We start from the raw sequence: 15,226 nt of genomic DNA, 5'->3' as shown, positions 1-15,226 counted from the left end.
TAATGAGAGAAATATCAAACATTTGAGTGATCACACAGTATAAGGGAGCCAGGTTATCTATGAAAGAAAAGGAGTAGTGATGCGGAAGGAGTCGAGCCAAAATAGACCCCAATGGGATGAAGCTGTATCAAGCACAGGAGGCAAATGAGGGATAGAGCAGATCAGGGGCATTTGACAGATAACAGAGAATTGGCATGTGGGACAAGGCTATGAGATGATTATTTATTAACTCTCAAAATAGAATGCCCCCGTATGGAAAACTGTAAAGATCAGAGCCCGAAGAATAATAGGGATGAGAATGCGAACACCGACACTGCTCAAGGAAGCAAAACTGCCTAATTCACTCTGTAGTGTAATGATGAAATGATACAAGAAGTTGAACAAAAGAGGGATGGGAAACCATAATGCACATCAGAGAAGCTGAGGCACTTACTCGCATCAGACAGAGACGGACATCAGAGAAGCTGAGGCACTTACTCGCATCAGACAGAGATGGACATCAGAGAAGCTGAGGCACTTACTCGCATCAGACAGAGATGGACATCAGAGAAGCTGAGGCACTTACTCGCATCAGACAGAGACGGACATCAGAGAAGCTGAGGCACTTACTTGCATCAGACAGAGATGGACATCAGAGAAGCTGAGGCACTTACTCGCATCAGACAGAGACGGACATCAGAGAAGCTGAGGCACTTACTCGCATCAGATAGAGACGGAAGGGCAGCAGCAATGATAGGTCAATGAGCAACCATAGTGTAATGATGAAATGATACAAGAAGTTGAACAAAAGAGGGATGGGAAACCATAATGCACATCAGAGAAGCTGAGGCACTTACTCGCATCAGACAGAGACAGAAGGGCAGCAGCAATGATAGGTCAATAAGCAACCCAAGAATAAATACAGTTGATAACTTTTTTTCTGGGGCAATTATTGTCGAAAACTTCTGCCAGTATGCCCTTGTTTGGGTTTGAATCTTCAAATAAACTCTTGCATGGTATATTTTTCGTTACAAGCATCACATCCATCTGGATTTTGCAGGACATGTATAGCAACAGGAACACATTAGGAGTAATGGCAATGGAAATGGCAGCTCCGTGGTTCTAATCATTGGTGGTACAAACCATTTAGCAGACGTTGTGGATCTCTGTGTCAAAACAGGATTTTTGAGTCTAGGTGTAAAATGTGGTGCAATTGGACCTGATAATTCTTCCCACATAATTGGAATGTTCTATGTACTTTGACTCTATGGCCACTATACTGAAGGGAAATGCACACCTATGTGACTTGGTGAAGCGGCAGCATCAGAAGCACTCCGAATTCAATAGATTTCGATCTCGAGCGGAGTTTGTGTTGACCATATAAACTAGTAGGCTCTGAATGCGTCAGTTACCAAGCTGTCACACAGCAACACATGTTCCATTCTGATTTAACATTCTGATAGCAAAACACGAGTACCTACCGTTCCCAGCAGTGGGATTTGTGCTTTGGATCTGGTAAGTTGCTCATCAATTTGCAGTTGTTTGCTATATCAGTTTTTGGGCTAAGATGCTGAAGCAAGCCGTGTGGGGCTATGGGATCCACGAACCAATGTAGCACTTGACTTCACAGGAAGAGATAGAGCTGTTCTATTGATGAGGGGAGTTCAATGTTGGAACTACCTTGAACTTGGAGAGCAATCTTTTCGAACTTTCACAAATTTGTTACTTATCAAATAAATTACTCGTACGCTTTAGATTTGATTTTTAATAACTTTTAGGCAAAGAACTCGATAGTTTATTGCCTACACTTAATTCTCTAAATTACTGTAATAAGTAAAAAAGTATACTCGCATTAAATAAAAAACACCACGTGAAATGACATAAAGCTCTTGACAAGAAAAAAAGTAATTCTATTTACTTTACCAAGAGCTTTTACTTAGTTGAAAGTAAAATATTCACTTTTTTTTATTTGCATCATTTTGTGATCTGTGTGTGTGTGTTAGTGTCTAATCCATAGTTTTTGAAATCGCTGAGATTAATGACACTCCTGATGCCCTTCAATTCCAAGTTCAGCCCCAATAGGGAGGGGGGTGAAAAGGGGTGGGAAGGAGTAATGCAAAAGTAACCGAAAACGACAGATATTAGTGTCTAATCCATAGTTTTTAAGGTCGCTGAGATGAATAGTGACACCCCTGATGTCCTTCAAGTCGAAGTTCAGCCCCAATAGGGAGGGGTGAAAAAGGGTGGGAAGGGGTGCTATATAAAAATAACCAAAAATGACAGACATTAATGTCTACTCCATAGTTTCTGAGGTCGTCTGAGATGAATAGTGACGCTCCCGAAGCCCCTCAAGTCCAAGTTCGGGCCCAGTAGGAAGGGGGGGTTGGAAGGGGATAACATGTAAAAATAGCCGAAAACAACATGTTTCACTGTCAAATTTATAGTTTTCAAGGTCGCTGAGATGAATAGTGACACTCCCGATGCCCTTTAAGTCCAAGTTTAGCCCCGATAGAAAGTGGGGTGAGAAAAGGGTGGGAAGGTGTTGACATCTAAAAATGACTGAAAACTACAGAGATTGGTGTCTAATCCATAGCTTTTGAGGTCGCTGAGATGAATAGTGACACTCCCGATGCCCTTGAAGTCCAAGTTCAGCCCTGATAGGAAGTGGGACAGGATGAGAAGGAGCAAAAAATAAAATGTCAAAAATTATGTATATTAGTGTTTAATTCATAGTTTTTGAGATCGCTAGGATGAAAGGAGACACTCCCGGTGCCCATCAAGTCCATGTTCAGCCCCAATAGGAATAGGGGTGAGAAGTAATGAAATATAAAATGTCAGAATGCTGGGCAATGTGTATGAACCAACAATCTTAACAGGAGAGAGAGAGAGAGAGAGAGAGAGAGAGAGAGAGAGAGAGAGAGTTTATCTGTTGTCATTTTGTTTTCCTTGGCAGCGCTGGGTTGGTCAGTTAGTATAGTTTATACATAGTCTACTGAGAATTTTTTTTATACTCGAAACATTCAGTAAGAATTTTTATTCGTTCATCAGAGTGCCTGAGTGAATACTAATTGTTTATTCAGTAGGCAGAAACATGTACTACAGATTGATATATTAAGAATCAAAGTTAAACAGGTCAAGTAAATGTGTCTATGGAAGCAACAAAATCACCATGTTTACAGGGGTCTCACAGCAAGACATATAACGTATCAAAGACTCATAGAAACAAGACTTTAAACAATAATTTGAATGCTACGTGATAGGTACCAAATCACACGAAGGCTCTAAAGGGGAAAAAACGAGGAATCTTTATATCTATTGGGACATGTACGTGTAACGTATAAAAACAAGCAATTTGAGGCGCTACAAACACTTCGTTATATAAAGTAGGAAAGCTTTGCTTACAGCTGGAGACGTGTAGTAGTTGTGAAGTTAAAGGCGAATGTGATGTTTCATTAGGCTCCAATATTTATCCTTAAACTCGTAAGTCATTTTGGAAAATTGCACACACTAGTACTAGAGGGGGCATTATGTCGTTTTTCCACCAGGGCAGAAAAGTTATAAGTGGACGATACTGCCAGGAGTGAGTCTTAGGTTTTGCACTGCTAATCGTGACGACCCTTTGTGAGTTAAGTGCTATATTACTTTGTATTTTTATACACGAAAGACAGAGGTGAGCCAAGCAGCCAAAATACCTTGGCGACTGGAAGGAAGAGGAAGGCTAATGTTAAAGATTTTTACTATAGAAGTGAATGAGATAAAGGATTTATGAAACCGTTACACTTTCGGCCTTCAAAAATGTGCTCGTGAAATATGACCGAACCGCTTGGCTGGGGATGAGGGTAGCTGTCAAGATCAGTGTCTCAAGCAATATCTGTAGAATAAGCCAGAAGTCCAACGAGAAGACAACAGTGGCTATTACGGACGCCTATGGTAAAGGGGAAGGTAAGTGTATGGTTTTTATTAAGATAGACTAATTGTTGGTTTAACTTCATCAAGAAGCAATCTTCCCCATTATATATCAGTATTTATTCCCTCATACAAGATTGAGTAAAATTAGATAATCCACATGGTATTGAACTCAATTGAAAGCGGCATGGAACATCAGAGACACTAGAATTAAATATCGCATTCAAACTTTCCAGTACTATTCTGTGATGGCTAAATTGAAAAATATCAATATGGCATACACACGCAATAATGGTTTTCCCATAAAATGATTAAAATGGTTGAACACAAGGCCGTGGAAAAACTGATGGTAATAGTAATAATATGAAGGGAAAGAATTATAATTGCTAACGTACGTAAAGGATCTATCCTGAATATTAAAAGATTCTTACCAAGGATTTTTGACATTCGGACCAAGACTCTTTGCACAAACAAGAATCGTCTTGCGTGCGATTTTTTAAGCCTAAAAGCAAAGATGACGATTTCCGCTAACCAGCTTAAATGTCAGCTGAGAGCAGGATTAATACTTTATTAATCCTGGCTGAGAGATGAGTAGGAATCGATAATGAATTAAATACGCCAATAAATCATGCATGGGACAGGGAGAATATCACACTCAACAAGGCAAAAGCGCGACCTTGGTCTTCCTGAGCAACGGTAAAACTGCGGAATAAAGTTACCAGACCAGCGAGGTTGGTGTTATTGCAAATGGTAGCATTACTGATGATTGTATCTCCCTGATATATACCCCAGTTGAAAGCTAGAACTTCAAACATTAAGAGATGGAACTTCTTCGTTCTACACACCCCATGGTTAGTATAAATATTTGTCAAAAGAGGAGCAACGCACTTGGAAAAAAACTCATCTAAAGAAGCAACACTGCAATTAGTCGCCCTAACTTCAACATTAATGTGATGTTATATACTTTATATGTGACCGCAATATCAGTGTAAAGGTTAAAGAGAGTGCCAAGATCAACTTTGACGTATGGAGCAGAAACATGGCCGGTGAAGAAAGTGCAAGAGAAGAAATTGGATGCGATACAGGTTAAAATGCTCAGTTGGATGTGTGGAGTAACAAAAATGGACAGGATCAAGAATGAAAAAATAAGAGGAACTACTAAAGTCGTAGAACTATCAAAGGGGTCCCAGGAAAGAAGACTGCAGCAGCATGGACATGTGATGAGAATGGATGAGAAATAAGTAGGGAGGGGAGTGATGCAGAGTGAGGTGCCTGGTGGGAAAGAGAGCCAGAGGAAGACCTAAGAAGTGAAGGTGGATGGATGTGGTTAAAGAAGATTTTAGAGATAAACAATTGTCGGAGGAGGATGTGTTTGACCGAGTCAGATGGAGGAAAGCTGTCAGAAACATCGACCCCACATACAAGTGGGAAAACAGGCAGAAAAAGAAGTGCATTTAGCATCCACTCTTCACTTTCAGAAAGAACTGGCTGGTTAATTCCTTTGTATAATCCCTCATGTCGTCCAGAAACCCCAAGGGTCTCTTTACATCTTTTGCAATCACCCAACCACCTTCTGGGTGCATTTGTTCTGCAAATCACCTCTTCTCTCATCCTATAATTATCTGCTATAGTTACAATTACCTGCTTCCATTCTTCCACCCTACATAATGAAATTCATCGCTCCATATTCTTGGTTTCAATTGCCCACTTAAGATAGCTTTTGTTCGCCTTGTCTCGACATTCTCCTCTTGCAAACACTTCAGACTCGTTCACACCAGTTTCAGTAGCTTTTCTTCACTTTTCGCTATTTTGGCAGCTACATCAATTTCCCTTTCTATGGCCGCTCTCTCACTCCACATGTAAAGATATAAAGGCCCATGGAGATAACAAACACTGGTTTCAGGCACACTTTTACACCAAACCAGTCACTCTCCTAGCTAAAATCGTTAACTCACACTTTTCTCCGTCATTGATTTTAAGCATATATATATATATATATATATATATATATATATATATATATATATATATATACATGTATGTATGTATACATAGGTAGCTACATACATAGTATATACCGTAAATATTATAAACTTTTTCGCTTGATTAAACAGTGGAAGTTTACACTTGGGCGTAAAGTAATTTACACACAAACGCGTTATATATAGTATATATATATATATATATATATATATATAATATATATATGATATATATATATATATGTATATAGAAACCCTTGATAAGATTGATTGCACCAGTCTGAATCTCCGCAATTATCAGGTTTTAAGTACGGTGTTACAAATACATAAGTAATATCATTCATGTTCTTAATTAAACATTTAAGTAGTCACCCAAACACGTGGTCATGAATCTGCCATTACTATCAGAAAAATTCTTCCTAGAGAGATTCCGGATGTGTCGGAGGACACGTTCTATCGCAACTCGGTGTTCCCAGAACACTGCCAGTGGGATGAGAGAAAATGCTCCTTAGCCTCCACGCGTCTTCCCATACCACGAGATTTTTTTTCTTCACGGGCTCATTTTTATGGTAAATCGTCTCTTCTGAAGGTATGAATGAACGTTTGTGGGAAATGGGTAAACAGAGTTTTTTTTCTCTTTTTCGCTTAGCGATAATTCGTACCACAACTCGTTTACTAACGGGAAAAAAACTCTGATGTTCACTTGTAAGATGTCTGGTAAAAAGATGAAAGAAATTTCTTTTGTTCTTCATTTGGTTGCGCATTTGTCACAATTTATTTTTAGAACATTAAAAACGACATTTATGGTGACCTTTCGATGGCAAGACTGACTAAATTTTAGACATACAGACTTGAAGAAGCAGGGGATTGACCCCTTGTGTCAAGTATACACCTGACTACAACGGAGTTAGATCTAATAAATTTTAAAAAAATAACGTTCATATATAGCGGGTTAATAATGGCCAAATAATTCCAGTTCTATGTATGCAACAAAGCATCTTGAACTGCTACACGTGCTTTCGAAAACTAAGTAAATAATTATATTGACATACTGCAAGTGCTCTCTCTGCCTTTGTTTACGGGATGTTACCACATTGATTGACGTTATCGCTTCCATTTCTGTAAGGGTTCCGAAGATTTGTCGAAAATTTATTAGCTGAAAGCAAATAAGAAACAATCAACTCGGTAATACGCTTCAAAGCATGCACAAACACCCATTGTAAGTAGAAATATACCATCGCGAAATTTATGACCGGTCAAAGGCCAGGTTGACCTACGCGGAAGAATATGTCAATCAGCTGTTTCCCTTATAATGAACCAATAATAATATTGAAATGTACTCATAAAATTGTATAATTTACAAACACACTTATGAAAATGGAATACGAGTACATTAACACCATCATGATAACGACCAATTGAATTTTACGCAATCTAAAACGTCAGGACGGAAGCCATAAAAAACGCATCAATACCATAATATATAGTAAAAAATAACAGATACTCTATAAATAGTAGTTTTTATGGCTAACTGAATACTTCAACTGGCTTTAAATACCTGAAATGTGCAAATGTATTTGATATTTTGGTACTACTTTGATGTCGAGGGTCGTTCAGCGGCCCCAGCTGGCTGATGATGGGGTATAGGAAAGGAGTGTTTAGTTGTGACAGGGAAGAGAAACTTTACCTTCTCGTCGTTTACGCGTCAAAATTTATGTCTCCGTGATAGTAAGTCGATGAAATCCTAAATTACAGTTACCTTGAAGATACGTTTAATGTACTGACGACAAAAATATGGGGGATATCCCGGCCTGAGGTTTGTAAGACGAAAACAAAGAGACGCAAAGTCTCTCTCACTCTAGACCGAACTCGACAATGGCGGAAGGTTGCGGGAAGAAGCCCTTTATTTTCGTCATTATTTTCGTTCTGGAATCGCTCTCGCATCTTGGCTTTCTGTTGAGTTCTACTAGTAAGCTGTGCTGTTTTGTCCGTAATTTAAGAAAGATCGAAATTTCTTAGAATTAACGTGCTTTGGCTTGGTAAAAGCCTGAGCGTGGAGTAGTGGTTAGGCTTACGTTAATGCCTAAATTTAACTTTAGATTATTCGTAAATTTTCCCCTGGGCAGATTTACTCGAGTGAACCTTATCGAAAACAACGTTTAGAGTAGAGTAAAGGAAATCGATACATAGGGGACGAAGCTAAAGCGTTTGGTTCGGTTGCAGAATATTAGTTATTTCAGGCCAGCGTTATCCTAGAGCCTAGTAGTAGTAGGGAGTCCAGTCGGAAATCGAAAGGAAGTTCAGACTTCATCCATTCGCCTAGACTAGCCTGACCTCTGCTCCTTTTTGTGAATTATACCTAAGGCTTCTCCGAATAGTAAGTCGGCCATTCGTTCTCTTGGTGGTTTTCGTAGGTTTACATTTACCGTAACACTGACCATGAATATTTATAGTTCGCAAGACCATTGGTGTAGTAGGACGGTCCTCTCGTCCCACAAGGCAAATGGAGGCCCATAGTTATGCATATACTATAACCTGTTGATGCCTTAAACATTACCTTTGTCTAAGGTCGTCATCGTCGATTTACGCATTTTTCAACTTAAGTATTGATTACCTGTGTTTAACAAATGGTGCTCTCTCTCTCTCTCTCTCTCTCTCTCTCTCTCTCTCTCTCTCTCTCTCTCTCGTCCTCTCTCTCCTCTCTCTCTCTCTCTCTCTCTCTCTCATTTGGTTGGCTGTAATATGGTAAGCATTTAGTACCCCTTTTCATTAGGCTCTGAATCTGTGAATAGCCTTTTGGGGGTAAGGTAGGCCTAGGCTAGGCAAGTCGCCATACTACTCATTCAAATGCTATTCTGAATGTAATGAACTGTCTTGGGTGAATTACCGTTTGTGTTAGGTTAGTTTAGTCTTCGGCTGGGCGTAACGTTACTGCTTAAGACTATATTAGCCTAACCTCATCAGAGGTCAGGCCAATATTGTTGGTCGAGGTAGATTAGGCCTAGGTATAGGACTTTACTGTAATTGAGTGTAGCCTAGGCACTGTTACTAGTCCTTAATTAATGAAGGTCATTCAGGTTTCTTATCTGTGCTAATGCAAGTTTTTAAAATGTAGTAGTAGCAGGGCATGGCATGGCACTAAGGAAGGTTAGGACATGGCATGCTACGAAACATTAGGTTTTTAATTTACGGAACCTGTTCATGTTGTGTAGAAGTGTAGGCCTGCTAATGAAAAGGAATTTTTTTTTTTATTTTTTACCCAAGCAGCCTCATTATTTTGGTATTTCTACAGTAGCAGTCCGCACGGACTGCAAGGAACGTAACTGTGGATACGACATCCACTAGGGATTGTGGCGTCCAATGTATTTCGCCTTAATTACAGTCGTTTGAATAAATATTACTTACAATTCTTGTTCAGTAGGTAAAACTGCATAGAAAAACCGCAACTGCCCTAGTCTAGGTCGCTGCGGATAAGTACTCTAGATCTACCATTATTTTGATCAGTAATGCAGTATCATGTTAGCACAGATGATTTATTTACTATAAATGTTATGGGTTGAACTGTAGTGTGAGGGATTAGGTCTGCTGAAGACTTAAGTAGGCATTTCAATAATTGTAAGAAAAAGCTCTGCACACAGATAGGGTAAGCGACGGAATTGCGACCAGTTCACTGAAAAAAAAAAGACCACTTTTTCCCTTTATATTTAATTGGTGAAACACCAATTGAATTAAATCATCGGTAGATCTAAGCCCTTATACTGCAACTAACTAGACTGTGGCAGTTGACATTTTTCTAAAGAATTTTACCTTCTGAACAAGAATTTAAAGTAATATTTGTTTCGGGCCAGCTGTAATTAACCAGTAATTTACATTTATCCTACGGTAAGGGGGACTGATGGGAATGCAGGGTTTTGGGTGGGGTAAAACTCTTGGGAGTATTAAGCCTTAAACTCTATCCTATGGTAAGGGGGCCCCGATTGGAAAGCAGGGTTATGGGTTGGGTAAAACACTTTGGGGAAAATTTTACTCTGTTATATCCTCTTATTTATGGCATGTGAAACATGAAATACAAGCTGAAATAATGCGATAAGTAAACCGATAATGGAGTCGTTACATATCCAAAATCCACCTATTACTACTGCTATTACAACGCCGAATCCTACTGCGCATGTGCCATGTTATAGGAGACTAAGGGGAGCTTTTGTTTCAATCACTGACTCCTTACCTATGTGACACTTTTAAGCTTGCCTTCCTTTAAGGGAGGGTACAACGGGGAGAGCTAGCCCCCCCCCCCCCCCCCCCCCCCCCCCCCCCCCCCCCCCCCCCCCCCCCCCCCCCCCCCCCCCCGGTCAGGTAACACGTTCTTCTAGGTTAGGTTAGGTTGGTATCTTAACCTATATGTTACACTCCTTGCTGGTTACGTATCCCACACCCCCTACCAGAACTCAAATATGGCGGTTTGTTTATGTTTATTGGCCCCAAATCAAAACTTCGAAGATTGTTCAGTTGAAGTAGACTGTGGCAGGTGATGTTTTCCTATGTTATTTTAATTACTTTACAAGAGTTTAAAGTAAAATTTTGTCCATCACCTGTAACTAATCTGTTATTTACCTTAGAACTCTGTACGTCGTTACATCGCACCCCTTGTACCGTCATGTAGTCTTCTAAGGTAATTTACGGTTTTATTACAGTCGGCGGAATGAATATTACATTAAATTCTTTTTCAGTTTAGTAAAATAACATAGGAAAACGTCGACTGCCATAGTCTCCTTATCGTGGAATGAGGGCTTAGAATGACCAAATCTTTAAGCACACCATTCAAAAGATTGAAGTTTCATCAATAATATTATAAATATATATACTATATGGAACCACGATACAAACTAATATAAGCACGCGAATTCTCTGTAAAATGTGTGTTCAAGGCAGTTTTTAAAGCCACTGTGACTTCTCTGCGAATCGAGACCAGTTTGTCACTCCAATGGCAGTGGCTGCCTTTCCAGCACTCATTTGAACAATATTTCAGTATACAGTAAACGTTTACGGATATAACTCAAGGTTGTAGTTGTAATCAGCACAATAAAACATTTTGTTGCTTATACTAGTGAATGTATGATAAGTCTTATTTGTTGTCATGTTTTGAACTAAAAGGCATTTTTACCTTGTAATGTTGGTTTTATCCTTACTGCCATCACAAGTTAAATTTCAGTGCTTATTTGATTGTAATTATACACATTTTGTTCTAAATTCACTTCAAATTCCACTTTAAATGCACAAGAGTTTGTTTATAGCGAAGCCATGGCGGGAGCAATTTTTCACCCTTATTGTACATCTGGCTGCCAAAAACATCTGCGAGCAGACAACGGATTAGTGAATTATGACAAAAATTTTGTAATTTTTTTTATCACTTTTCCTTGGTTTAAGTTTTTATCTCCATTTTGACTTTTTATTTTTAATAATTTTATGGCTGAAATAAATGTAACCTTTAATGTTTGTGCTAGGAATGGCAAATAATCTATACCAATATAGTGGAGCTTGACACATACACTGATAATTCACTTATTTCCACGGTTTTGTGTAAGTCTTATCCCCAGTTTGGAGGGTAAACACACCAATTGGCAACAGTTTTTGCTGGGTCTTGAGTAAACTTAATTTTTTCAGTCTTATTTCTTCTGCTCTTTAAATGTATATAAATTTCTATTTTTTCAATCTGAATTTAGGGCCTCAATGCCAACTTTCGTATTTTAACAATTTTCTGGCCTTTGTGCAAATTCAGCCCCACACTACATTGGTAATCCAGCAGTCAAACGTCTTCACATATCCAAAGTGTAGATATTAAAGATATGTGAGCATTATGATTAGGACAATTACATGAATAGCTGATAACAATCTGCATGAATAACTGGTAAACTGCTCAGATATTTTTGTGTGCATGCTCAAGTCAGCATTTTCTGAAAGAAAAATGAATATAACAATTCATCTAAAATTGGTATGATGGTCAAAATGTTATGACGTCATAATACAGGACTGAAATAAAGGTCCTAATTCCAAAATTATTACTAAAAACACAAATATATTATACAAAACTTGCATTATGTATGTAATGTACATTACACTGTATGCACTATATATTACACTGTGTGTAATACTGAATACCTATATTAATAAAAAAAAAAATAGGAAAACTCAAAAAATACATCATAGCTAATGTTCATAGCAAAACCATTGAAATTTGTCTCAAGAATCTGGTTACTTTTTCAACAATGCAGATTCCCTAGGTTCCCTTGGCCGTAAATTTAACGGCATCATTGTTTAACATTGTTGTAAAGAAAGGGTAGCAGCCTCTATGGGTACAAATAGTTTGTGGTTTTTAGCACAGGAAATGGGTAGTTTGTTTACACAAGTGGCTCCGCAAACATCAAGGTGGCATCAAATCTTCTGTATATGTAAGGTGTTTTAAGTAAAAATTTTGAAAGCGTTGTGGAGTTTAGTTAGCACAGCGCATGGCAAGACTTTCATTAAACACTTTATAATTGGAAATTATGGCATTAATTTGTGACTTGGGAGAAAACACTTTGGCAGGAAAGTAGAGGTCTATAGGTGTTGCTTCGAAGGATGTTGGCTCTTGACTAATGTTTATTCTGGGTTACAAAATGTGCTGAAAGTACTTTTTCTGGAAGGTGGTCGCTGAATGGGAGAGGTGGCTGCTCCATCTTTAGTTTATATTTTTACTTAAATCCATGAGGGCTGGTACTAAGCACATGGCCCACAGAGTTTACACCATGTTTAGTAGGAGCCCCTCAGGGATGAACATAAAAACGTGAACGGAAGACAGTAAATTTCATAAACATTATCTCTGTGCAGAACTCTCTTGCAAACACCAGTACTTAAGAGGGAATATGACCTGACCAGACTTACTTAAACCTATCCTAACCTCAGATGCCATGCCCTATACTCGGCCAGGGACTTTGCCCCCTTGGAACACCCCACCCCTCGAGTAAGTCGTGTGCCCTCACTCGGCATTCTACCCTTTGGAAGGTTGGGAGAATTGCCACCTGTAGTTTTTTCTTGGTTTACCCTAATTCATTAGTGTGTGCGTGAACAATGCAAATGCAAGTCAGTCATTGTAGACTAGGTGCCTTGTAGTTTAATGAGTAGGTGGGTTTAGGAAGTTTAGAGAATACCATGGGCTACCCATTTCATCATTATTCTACAACAGTTCCAACGTTCTGTAATACTCAATACAGGCAGTCCCTGGTTAACGGCGATCCGGTTATCTGGTGCTTGTCTAGTGCCTTGAAATCAGTGATTTATGGCGCCATAAGGCGCGCACAATAGAGTTATGGTGCTATAACAAACAGTCGCTTTTAACCTGTTATTGGTGTCATTAGCCGGACGTCAGCGTCACAAGTGCCATATATCACCTAGTTTTGTTTAATGGTGGTTTTCATGTATGACACTTACCTGGCAGGTATATATATAGCTATATTCTCTGTTCGCACTGGCAGAATTTTCAAAACTCGCGGCAACCGCTAGATCACTGGTAGTTCAGGTGATCGCCACCCCGCTCCCGTGGCGCTGGTGCTCGGAATCATTCCCATTTTCGTCAGATTTTTTTCTGCCACTGAACCGGCAACATCGTTGTTGGTTCCCTGCTAGAATTCGAAACTCGTTAGCTGACTTTCGCTGTACTTGGATGGTTTATTGGGTATCGTATTGGAAAGTTGGATTGGCAATCGCGATTGGAAGTTATTATAATGTCTGATTCTGGTATAGTATTTCGAGTGTGTATGAAAGAAGGGTGCAAGGTGAGACTGCCGAAAGCTTCGGTAGACCCTCACACAGTATGTAAGAAGTGTAGAGAGGTTTTGTGTACTTGGGATAATAGATGTAATGAGTGTGAAAGTTTAAATGAGAAGGAGTGGAAGACTTTCACCAAATATGTTGAGAGACTTGAAAAGGATAGAGTAAGAAGATCGGTGTCTCGGAGTGAGAGGTCAGGTTCTTCTAGTAAGGCCTTGAATACTTCTGTTATTTCTCCCCCTTCTTCCCAAGTAGAAGTTGTTAATCCTTCTCCTCAGGTCTCTCCTGCGCCCGCTGCTGTTTCTGAGGATACTAATATTGTGAAAGTGTTTGCCGCCCTTGCGTCAATGGGCGATCAGATTCAGCGTCTTACAGACAAAGTGGGTACGATTGAAAGTGTCAGTGTAGTGGAGGGGGCGGCTGATCGTCTCACTCGTGCTCCTAGACCTAGGCCTCTGCCAAGCTCCCAGACCCAAGGGAGAAGGCATGTCGACAGTCGAAGGGAGGCGAGAGGGGTTCCCTTACGATCAGTCGTCCCTTCAGGCAGTCCTGTTGCGTCCCAGGCTGCAGCAGTGCGCCATAGAAAAGGTGACACTGGGAAGTGTTTTTCCTCTACAGATAGTGCTGCGTCAGGCAGGTATGGACGTTATGCGGAAGTTTCGCGTCCTCTGAAGAGGACGCATAGACCTACGTCTTCTCAAGATGAGCGTTACCCTCAAGAACGGTGGAGTAGTCCCGAGATTTTCTCTTCTAGTGATGAGGAAGAGGTGGTTCCGATTAAAAGGAGGAGATCCTTTAAGTCAAGACAAGACGCAAGACCTCATGTATACGACGGTTCTCTGGATAGGAGCCCTCCTTCTGAATACGGAGCAGTCTCTTCCATATCTTCTCCTTATCGTAGAACTCAAGATCGAGTTTCTCGTTTTGATGATCCGTCTCGTCGTCGTTCTCCGCTTGCTCAGACTTCCCGCCAGGAAGCAGAGACTAGGAACTTACTTGAAGAGATGCAAGGAAGGTTAGCCGATTTAGTTAAATCGTGGGGAACATCGGAACATCCTCCTACGAGGCGTAAGGACGCATCTCTCCCAGTCAAGTCGTCTAAGAGGACGCATGATGGTTTGCCTCCTTCTCGTCATGCTTCGGAGTCTCGGGTAGTACGCAAGTTACGGGAGCAGGACGCAGGACGCAAGTTACGAGAACAGGAAGCAGGACGCAAGTTTCCGGAGCAGGACGCAAGCTTCCGGAACAGGACGCAGGACGCAACCTCGGAGCTCAGAAGGACGCAGGCGGCAGGAGCCGGTTTCTTCCCGCGAGGTTGGAGAAGATTTTCTGCAGCAAGACCTGGGTTTACAGGATGTGTCTTCGGCAGAAGAGGAAATAGAGGACTTAGAATCTGAGGAAGACAAAGAAGGTGAAGCACCTTCTTCAGACTATAAGAAATTGACGAATTGCCTTCTTTCACTTTTTGAAGGGGATTTTCAGCCTGCAGCTCCGACATCACCCCTTTCTCAATTCTCCAAGAATAAAACTCCGAAGAAGTCCTCGTTTTTGGAGAT

At 40.2% G+C, this 15,226-nt stretch overlaps 1 protein-coding gene and 1 long non-coding RNA gene across 3 annotated transcripts in view; both read left to right on the top strand.

The window, feature by feature from the left end:
- LOC135210346 (probable histone deacetylase 1-B) overlaps positions 1-15,226 on the top strand; it is a 313,625-nt gene that overhangs the window by 193,719 nt on the left and 104,680 nt on the right. The window lies entirely within an intron of this gene.
- Positions 7,578-15,226, top strand: part of LOC135210347 (uncharacterized) — a 43,243-nt gene continuing 35,594 nt past the window's right edge. Inside the window, exon 1 of one of the 2 annotated variants that reach the window (XR_010313507.1) lies at positions 7,578-7,595. This is a non-coding gene — a long non-coding RNA (uncharacterized LOC135210347). Of the gene's footprint in view, positions 7,596-7,822; positions 7,837-15,226 lie in introns of those variants that run through there. The other variant, XR_010313508.1, reaches the window with a different exon arrangement.

The sequence above is a fragment of the Macrobrachium nipponense genome, chromosome 39, assembly GCF_015104395.2.
Source record: "Macrobrachium nipponense isolate FS-2020 chromosome 39, ASM1510439v2, whole genome shotgun sequence".
Taxonomy (NCBI): Eukaryota; Metazoa; Arthropoda; class Malacostraca; order Decapoda; family Palaemonidae; genus Macrobrachium; species Macrobrachium nipponense.
The sequence above is the reverse complement of the archived record's forward strand: the minus strand, read 5'-3'. Positions and strand labels throughout refer to the sequence as shown.